The 9,699-nt window shown below is 44.2% G+C and overlaps 1 long non-coding RNA gene across 2 annotated transcripts; it reads right to left on the bottom strand.

The window, feature by feature from the left end:
• Positions 1-1,309: 1,309 nt before the first annotated feature.
• LOC122555540 lies at positions 1,310-3,291 on the bottom strand. Of its 2 annotated transcripts, none has more exons than XR_006313292.1 (3): positions 3,145-3,291; positions 2,390-2,522; positions 1,310-1,843 (listed from the first exon to the last, which is right to left on the bottom strand). It is a non-coding gene; the product is annotated as an uncharacterized LOC122555540 (long non-coding RNA). The 2 variants fall into 2 exon arrangements; XR_006313291.1 differs by having other exon boundaries at positions 2,390-2,527; positions 3,145-3,249.
• Positions 3,292-9,699: the final 6,408 nt, after the last annotated feature.

Consider the following 9,699-nt stretch of genomic DNA (forward strand, 5'->3'; position numbering starts at 1 on the left):
GAATTTGAAAAAAAAAATCATACTTTCAGATCAATAACTAAAATTTGTTGTATGGGATAACCACAGGCAGTGTGCCATTAACATTACTGCTACACTAAGATCTCTACCTTTGAACAACAGACTTGCATATCCTCTGGAAGGTAGGCTCAGGTATCCAACATTTGTTTAAAGCAATGCATTTAAAAGGAAATACTACTGATTCCCCAAGACAAGTTAACAGCTTCCAAGAGCAGGATTACAAATTTGTTGCTAAACTCAGCTTGAAAGATTGACAAATGGCATGGAGGAGTTGAATTATATTACCAACCATGATATTTAGTGCACACTTGTGTTCAAATAATAGGCAACTTTTAACCAAAGCATTCACTGGCTGGGAGTGCTACATCCATAAAGTTCAAGTAAATCAGATACAAGTCAGCAAATTATAATAAGTCACTTGGGCTGCTGATAGTGTCCTAGAGAGCAAGAAAGCCTACATTTAATGAATAATACTTTGAATAGAATTGGAGAAGGACATTCCAGAGATCAAGTAATGTTGAGTTAAACTTTACATATTAAGCAAGTGCTTCTGAAAGCAAGAAGCATAATGCTTTGATAATCAAGTCAAATAATGTCAACTCTGGCTGTTACCATTACTTTACCTGATGAATTGTTTTAGTTTTTCCTTGATTTCCACACTGTATCCATTTGCTCAAATGTCAAGATTGTGAAACTTTAGTACTTTGCACTTATGACCCATGAAATTACCTTGCCTAGATAACTCCCTGACAAAAGTTCTAACTAGTGCTCAGTTAGTAGGATATGGATTTTTGAATCAAAAAGTCATCAGCAGCTTCAATTTAGAAAACATGTTAGTTTTTAAATTTGCTGTTGCTTCAGAGTGAAATAACTGGATTCTTTCAGCATTACTACATCACATTCAAACAGGTTGGGGGATTTTCATACATGATTAAGCATACTCACTTGTGGCCAATCTATTGATTCACCCATAGCAGGACACTATTGCAGAATTTCTCCCCCCCCAAAAGAAAAGTTATTTCTCTCCAAATATTTCTCTTCAGCCCTTCCTGAAGAAGGGCTCATGCCCGAAACGCCGATTCTCCTGCTCCTTGGATGCTGCCTGACCTGCTGCGCTTTTCCAGCACCACATTTTCAGCTCTCTCCAAATACTGTCAGATGTGCTGCACGTATCGGTCATTGCATTTTGAAGTCAGAGACACAGCTTCACATCAGGCCTTAATTTCATTCTAATTAGAATTGTGACCAGTCACAAGTCTATGGTGTTTAAAGAAAAAACAAACTCTTGGAGTAAATTTCAAATGTTTGTTTATTTGCATATCAAAACAAAAACCAAAAATCAGTTACTGTGCATGCCAAGAGACCTAACAAAATGGCACTCTACGTAGTTGATTCGATTGAACTGAACATAGGTCCTTGACATCTTCACTCCATTCACATGCATTTGGTTATTAAAGGTTCCTGCAGTCTTTTCCAGGCACCTCTCAAGACATGCAAGCTCTTAGTGCCATCAGAAGTACTAAGCCAGCCATACAGTCAGTAGTTAAATTTCCCCTTCTGCCCCTGCCCTCTTTCCAAAACAAAAAAGAAAGGGGGGGGGGCAAGTGGGAGAAGATAGATTTTGGGGTAGAAAGGATAGATGGGAATAGGAGGGAGGTTGATGGGAGTAGGAGCCAACCAGTTCACTCAATATCCAAAGTTTTTTTGAAAAAGGAAATACATAGCTAGAAGGCAATGCTTGTGGAATGTACAGTGCAAAAATCAGGAAAGAAAGGTCACTTTCATTTTGCTGCTTCTTTTTCCGCCTGTTTTTCTGCTTCAATTGCTAAGAAAAAAGCAGAAAGAAAAAAATTAGATTACAACTCAGTTGAAGTGTCCACATACTCCAGTCTCTAGACCGTACAGCCAATTTAATGTTTCACTCACTACACGAAACGTGCTGATCCACACCTTACCACAAAAAAAAAATTCACCCCTAAAAATTTAAAAGGCAATCAGTTCATCTCATGCAGAGGAAGAGTTTGAGTTAACACAAGCGCAATGCTGCTTGCTCTTTAAATTAAGTCTAAAACTGGAAGATACATTAGAGCGAGATAACAACAGATCAGGAACGTAAGAAAATTCAATTCCTCCCCAAAATGTGCAATTATGTCGCTGAATAATAAAGTCTGTACACAATTAAGTCTAAGTGAATCATATGCAACTCTAACCAAGTCACTGCATTTACAGAATTGCTTACGCGCTATGAAAGATCGAAAATGCGTTCTCCCCTTCCCATCCAGGCTCTTTATTAAAGACCACACCCGCCTCATGCACACTGAGCACAAAACAAAAAAAAGTGGCTTCTGCAATTAGAGCGAACTGCACTTACTGGCTGCGTCTGGCAAGATCCGCATCTCTTTGGTCTTTGTTTCTTTAAGGTTAGACTTCGTGAATGAAGTGATCTCCTGCTGCAAGCCTTCCTCAAGTTCCTTGGGTTTCTCATCAGCCATTGTCCCAACTATCTGCACTAGAACATTTACGAGAAAAATATCAATTCAGGTGCAGCTCCCCCATGCCCACACAGTTTACCGCAATAGGGGACTGAGTCCCTAAACTGCAGCTTACTGTTCAAAGAAAAAAAAAGTCACGGTCGCTGAAACCTGGACGCAAGTGCCAGAAGTCAAACTGACATTCACTTACGATTAGGGGCTAGTCATCATGCGCCGACAGAAGATGATGAACAATTGCCAATTTCAAGTAAAGCACCAATGCGTGTCTTAAAACGCTGCACACACTACGTCCCATTACAACAGGAGATGCCTCCTATCATTTTAGGTGTTCTGCCTTCTTCCACCCACCCTCAACGAATGCAGAAACTCCATTACGGAATATTCCCTTCGTGTTAAAATCTTCGCAATAAGTCCTCGCAGCCCCAGCAACCACTGTTTCCCCCACCCACCCCCCCCCAGCTCGGAACACATTGTTCGCAAAACAATTTCTTCCAACTCCAGCCTCAACAGAAGAAAGTGAGAGGATTTTTTTTTAAAAAAAGTTAAAGTTAAATGTAACAGTGGCACTATCCCACTTCTTCGATAGGACATTTAAGGTTGTGCAAACTGCTTGAATTACAAAATAATCGCTTACCGTCCGTCTATATCTCAACGCAGACTTAAGCGGTGCTCACTGGAGACTGAGGAGAGTTGGCTGTCCGCCGGAGTTGTTATATCGGCGCTTATGCAAATCGCAGCACGTCAGACGCTGCCTTCTCCACCCAGTCTTTGTCCATCGGCTTTCTTCTTCATTCAATCCGAGCCATTTGGAACTGGGTGTTTCCCGTTAGTTGGAGTGGGCGGGGATTGTCAGGGCGTTTTTTTTCTCTTTGGCGAACGGTTTCCCTTCACCGCACTCTAACTGCAGATTTTACCAAGAGCGACCTCAAGCGAGATCAGTTTGATATAGTCAGCAGAAAGCGCTCCAGGATCGACTTCCGTCTTCATTATGCTTTCAAGCAATCACTAGACTCCCCTACCTATCTTCCAGTTGCAGCATGAGGGACACAGTAGGCTGGGTCCGAGTGCCAAACAATCGCAATAAAAGAAATAAGTGCCCCACATTCCCTTTACTTTTTATCCAGTGCAAACAATAAGCAGCCAACTGAGAGCTCATTCACAATATCAATCACAAAGTTAAAACCACACAACTCCAGGTTATAGTCCAACAGGTTTATTTGGAAGCACTACCTTTCTGCTTCCAAATAAACCTGTTGGACTATAATCTGGTGTTGTGTGATTTTTTAACTTTGTCCACCCCAGTCCAACACCAGCGCCTCACTATATCTGAATGATGTGCAAGGGGAATCAGATCCTGCGGGCAGGATCCCACTGGCTTATGGACGTCAGCCCCCATGTGCCCAAAGATCTGTGGTTTGAATTACTCAATGCTAACCCTCACCCCGATGGCCACCTTTGTATGTGGCTGCATCAAGTTATGCACAGAGCCTCGGTACGCAGGCACCAAATGTCACTACATACTGAGGTTCTCCCTGTCCCTAGTGTTGTGAAGGATGGAGCTGGCCTCGCTGCCACAGGACAATAGTTGGATTATTCTGTATCACTTCTCCTTCATGGAGAAATTTGTGAACGAAAGCACCTTTGACCACAAGTCCATCAGGAAGTGGTCAGTACGTAGCGACCTCAAGACCCTTTGGGAAAAGGATGTCGAGCAGTTTCCTGGGAAGATTCCCAAAGTCATTTGGCAGAACGCCTCATCGCCAGGACTTTCAAACAAGCACCAAGGCATCGCTTGGCTGGTGGTGAGAAGAGCTCTGTGAGATCCTTATGCATACCCGGACTCTCTGCGACACCACACTCTGCCCTCGAAGCGGCTGTGCAGGGGCCAAGAATGTCACACACTTCCTTCTGGGATGGGCCTATGCAATGGACATCTGGAGATGAATGCAGTGGTGTTTGTTGAGGTTCGTCCCAAGCAGCTCTGTGACGTGGGACTCCATGCTCTACGGTCTATTCCCTGGATGCACACCAAGACAAACATCAACTATGCCTGGAGGATCGCCAACTCAGTAAAAGATGCTTTTTGGTCTGCCCCTTCAATTAAAAGAGTTGACCCCGACTGAGTGTTGCAGACTGGTGCATTTCAAGGTCCAGGACTGTGTGCTGAGGGACACGCTAAAGCTTGGGGCAGCCACTGCCAAGGCGCAGTGGGCGAAGACCACCATGTAAGGTCCTTCTGCCAAAGAATAATGGTGGCCCATTCAGTAACTGGGCCCTGCTAACAGCTCAGCTAAATGTCAAGAGGTTGATTGTTAATATAGCGAATGGTGAATGTCAAGGCTTAATTTATTCTCTGTAAGTAAAGAGAATATAGCTCTGCACAGCTTCATTATCTATACATGGATGTAAAGATTTTTTATGAATAAAGTATATTTTTGCAATAACTAAAAGAACATTTGAGTTAATGTGTTCAGATGTATGAGGACAATGTCAGAAACTCATGGCCCTGTGTAGATATCATTCCGTAATCAAGGGTCAGCCATTGCCCATGATTATTTCCACTGTGAGCACTCCAGTGCCTGTGGTATCCATTGTTCATGGGAAGCCTCAGACATAGCACTGGCTTTGTCCTACTCTATTGTCCTTGGAGTGTGGTAGAGCCAGACTGCCAAAACATTCACCCACACAGATCACACCCTCGAGCTCTAAATCATTAGTTCCATTGGTGCATTTATTGTTTTGATAACTATTGGAAATTTCAAGAATAAAAATAACCCAAGATGCAGAGTTGCCAGATTTGGCATGGGGTAGACAAAATCAAAACAGACAGGTGAGGACTTACACAGTAAATGGTAGGGTCTTGGGGAGACTTGTCCAGCACAGACCATTGGGTATAGGGACATAGTTCATTGAAAGTGGTGTCATGGGTAAACAGGGTGGTGAAGAAGGCATTTGGCATGCTTGCTTTCATCAACCAAATCACTGAGAACAGGAGTTAACGTGCCATGTTACAGCTATACAAGACATTGATAAGGCCACATTTGGAGTACTACATACAATTCTGGTAACCTGCTATAGGAAGGATGTTATTAAACTGGAAAGGGTGCAAAAAAGATTTACAAGGATGTGACTGACACTGCAAAGTTTAAGTTATAAGGAAGGATGGTTAGGCTGAGATTTTTTCCCTGAAGTGCAGGGAGGCTGGTGGTTGACCTTGGAGAGAGTTATAAAATCATGAGGGGATTAGATAAGGTGAATAGACAAGGTATTTTCCTCAGGGTTGGAGAGTTATAAACTAGAGGATATAGTTTTAAGGTGAGGAAGAAAAATTTAGAAAGGAACCTGAGGGGCAACTCTTTCAAAAAGAGGGTGGTGCATTTATGGAATGAGCTGCCAGACAAATTGTTAGAGGTATAATTAAAACATTTAAAAGACAGGTACAGGTACATGGATAGAAAGGTTTAGAGGGATATGGCCCAAATGCAGGCAAATGGGACTAGTTAAGTTTAGATCCCTGGTCAGCATGGACAAGTTGTTTCCATGTTGTATGACTCAATGACTCAATGTTTATTTTAACCACTTTGTCTCATTGTTTAATCAATCCTAAGCGGAAAAAAAAAGTGCAGATTTATATGCCAGCATCTCAGGTGTCATGTCAGGAACATGGCTGAGGGGTGACTTTATAGAGGTTTACAAAACTATGAGGGGCATGGATAGGATAAATAGACAAGGATGTACAAGGATGTTGCCAGGGTTGGAAGATTTGAGCTACAGGGAGAGGCTGAACAGGCTGGGGCTGTTTTCCCTGGAATGTTGGAGGCTGAGGTGTGACCTTATAGAGGTTTACAAAATTATGAGGGGAATGGATAGGGTAAATAGACAAAGTCTCTTCCCTGGGGTGGGGGAATCCAGAACTAGAGGACATAGATTTAAGGTGAGGAGGGAAAGATATAAAAGAGACCTAAGGGGCAACATTTTCACACAGAGAGTGGTACGTATATGGAATGAGCTGCCAGAGGAAGTAGTGGAGGCTGGTACAATTGCAACATTTAAAAGGCATTTGGATGGGTATATGAATAGGAAGGGTTTGGAGGGATATGGGCCGGGTGCTGGCAGATGGGACTAGATTGGGTTGGGATATCTGGTCGGTATAGAAGGGTTGGACCAAAAGGTCTGTTTCCATACTGTACATCTCTATGATTATGACGTTGTGGTCATTACGGAGACTTGGATATCACAGAGGGATGAATGGGTGTTGGGTGTTCCAGGGTTTACATGGTTCAAAAGGAATAGAAGGGAAGATAAAAGAGTTGGAGGAGTGGCATTGCTAATCGGGGATCGTATCAGAGATGCAGAAAGGGATATGGTCGAGGGGGGTTTATCTACAGAGTCAGTATGGGTAGAAGTCAGAGACAGGAAAGGAGCAGTCACTTTATTGGAAGTTTACTATAGACTCCCCAATGCCAACAGAGACACTGAGGAGCAGATTGGGAGGCAGATTTTGGAAATGTGTAGACGTAACAGGGTTGTTGATATGGGTAACTTTAACTTCCTTTTAATATTGATTGGAACCTACTTCGTTCAAATAGTTTGGATAGAACAGTTTTTGTCAGGTGTGTCCAGGAAGAGTTCCTGATGCAATATGTGGATAGGCAGACTAGGGGGGAGGCCATATTGGATTTGGTGCTTGGGAACGAACCATGCCAGGTGGCAGATCTCTAGGTAGGAGAGCACTTCGGTGGTAGTGATCACAACTCCCTGACCTTAACTATACTCATGGAGAGGGATAGGACCAGACAGTATAGGAAAGTATTTATTTGGGGAAGGGGTAATTATAATGCTATTAGGCAGGAACTGGGATGTCTAGTTTGGAAACAGATGTTCTCAGGGAAATGCACAACAGAAATGTGGAGGTTGTTTGGGAAGCACTTGCTGACAGTGCTGGACAGGTTTGTCCCATTAAGGAAAGGAAGGGATGGTAAGTTGAAAGAACCTTGGATGACAGGGGATGTGAAACATCTAGTCAAGAGGAAGAAGGAAGCTTATTTAAGGTTGAGGAGGCAAGGATCAGACAGAACTTTAGAGGGTTACAAGGTAACCAGGAAGGAACTGAAGAATGGACTTAGGAGAACAAGAAGGGGGCTGAAAAAGCTTTAGCGGGTAGGATTAAGGAAAACCCTAAGGCGCTCTACACTTATGTGAGGAACAAGAGGATGGCCAGAGGGAGGGTAGGGCTGATCAGGGATAGTGGAGGGAACGTGCACCTGGAATCAGAGGAAGTAGGGTATGTCTTTAATGACGACTTTGTTTCAGCATTTACTACTGAGAGGGAACTTGACATTTCTGAGGACAGACTGTTATGCTAGAATATGTTGATGTTAGGAAGGAGGATGTGCTGAAAACTTTGAAAAACATATACCTAAGGTTACTACAGGAAGTGAGGGAAGAGATTGCTGCGCCTTTGGCGATGATCTTTGCATCCTCATTATCCGCTGGAGTAGTGTCAGATGATTGAAGGGTGGCAGATATTATTACCTTGACCAAGAAAGGGAATGGGGATAATCCTGGGAATTACAGACCAATCAGTTTTACGTCTGTGAAATTGGAGTATTGGAGAGGATTCTGAGAGACAGAATTTATGATTACTTGGAAAACCCTAGTTTGATTAGAGATAGTCAGCATGGCTTTGTGAGGGGCAGATCATGCCTCACAAATCTTACTGAATTCTTTGAGGGTATGATAAAGCATGATGAAGGTAGAGCAGTGGATATGGTATACATGAATTTTAGCAAAGCATTTAATAAAGTTCAAGACAAAAAAACAACTGCAGATGCTGGAATCCAAAGTAGACAGACAGGAGGCTAGAAGAATGCAGCAAGCCAGGCAGCATCAGGAGGTGGAGAAGTTAACGTTTTGGGTGTAACCCTTCTTCAAGACTGGGGTTGGGTGTGGGGGGAGCTACAGATAAAGGGGGAGGTGGGGAATAGGGTAGTGAAGTGGGGATAGGTGGAGACAGGTAGAGGGTGGTCAATGGGAGGAATGAATCCGGTTGGTGGCAGGGAGCCATGGAAGGGAATGGGATGGGATGGGCTGGGAAGGGAGTCAGGGGATGATGAGGGAGGTTATTTGAAGTTGGAGAGCTCAGTGTTGTGTCCTCTGGGCTGTAGGCTCCCAGGTGGAAGATGAGGTGTTGTTCCTCCAGTAGGCGCGTGCTTTGTTTTGGCAGTGGAGGAGGCCAAGGATGGTCATTTCAGAAAGGGAGTGGTTGGGGGAATTGAAATGGGCGTGACTGGGAGGTTGGTCTCTGTGGGCCCGGCTGAGATGCTCAATGAGCCTTTCCCTAGGTTTACGTTCGGTCTCCCTGATGGAGAGAAGACCACATCAGAAGCACATGTAAACTGAAGAGAGGCAGTGAACCTCTGTCTCACCTGGATGAGGTGAGGGGAGTGGTGCACTGGCAGGTTTTGCATCTTTTTTGGTTGCAGGGGAAGGTACCTGGGGGTTTGGTGGTGGGGTGTGAAGCAAGGACCTTCGGAGGGAATGGTCCTTGCCAAAGGCAGAGAGGAGTGGGGAGAGGAAGATGTTCTTGGTGGTGGGGGAGTTAGCAGAAGTGTTTGAGGATGATGTGTTGAATGCGGTGACTGGTAGGGTGGTAGGTGAGGACAATTGCGTTGGGATGGGGGGGTTTAGAGCATTGGAACAAGGAATGGAGGTGGTGTGTCTGATGGCTGTCTGGATGATGGAGGGAGGAAAAGTGTGTTCTCCAAAATAGGTGGATATCTGGGATACTCGTGAGTGAAATGCCTCCTCATCTGGGCCGATGTGGTGAAGGCGGAGTAATTGGGAGAATGAGATGGAGCTCTTGCAGGATACTGGTTGGGAGGAGGTGTTGTCCAGGTAGTTTTGGGAGTCCCCTAGGATAGGCTCATTCAGAAAGTAAGGAGGCATGGGATATAGAGAAACCCATCTGTCTGGATACAGAACTAGCTGGCCCACAGGAGACAGAGGGTGGTGGTAGATGGAAAGTTTTCAGCCTGGAGCTTGGTGACCAGTGGTGTTCCACAGGGATCGGGTCTGGGACCTCTGCTCTTTGTGATGTTTATAGATGACTTGGATGAGATAGTGGAAGGGTGGGTTAGGAGGTTTGCCGATGACACAAAGGTTGGTAGAGATATGGATAGTGTGGAGG

This window comes from Chiloscyllium plagiosum, chromosome 12 (assembly GCF_004010195.1).
Source record: "Chiloscyllium plagiosum isolate BGI_BamShark_2017 chromosome 12, ASM401019v2, whole genome shotgun sequence".
In the NCBI taxonomy this organism is placed as follows: domain Eukaryota; kingdom Metazoa; phylum Chordata; class Chondrichthyes; order Orectolobiformes; family Hemiscylliidae; genus Chiloscyllium; species Chiloscyllium plagiosum.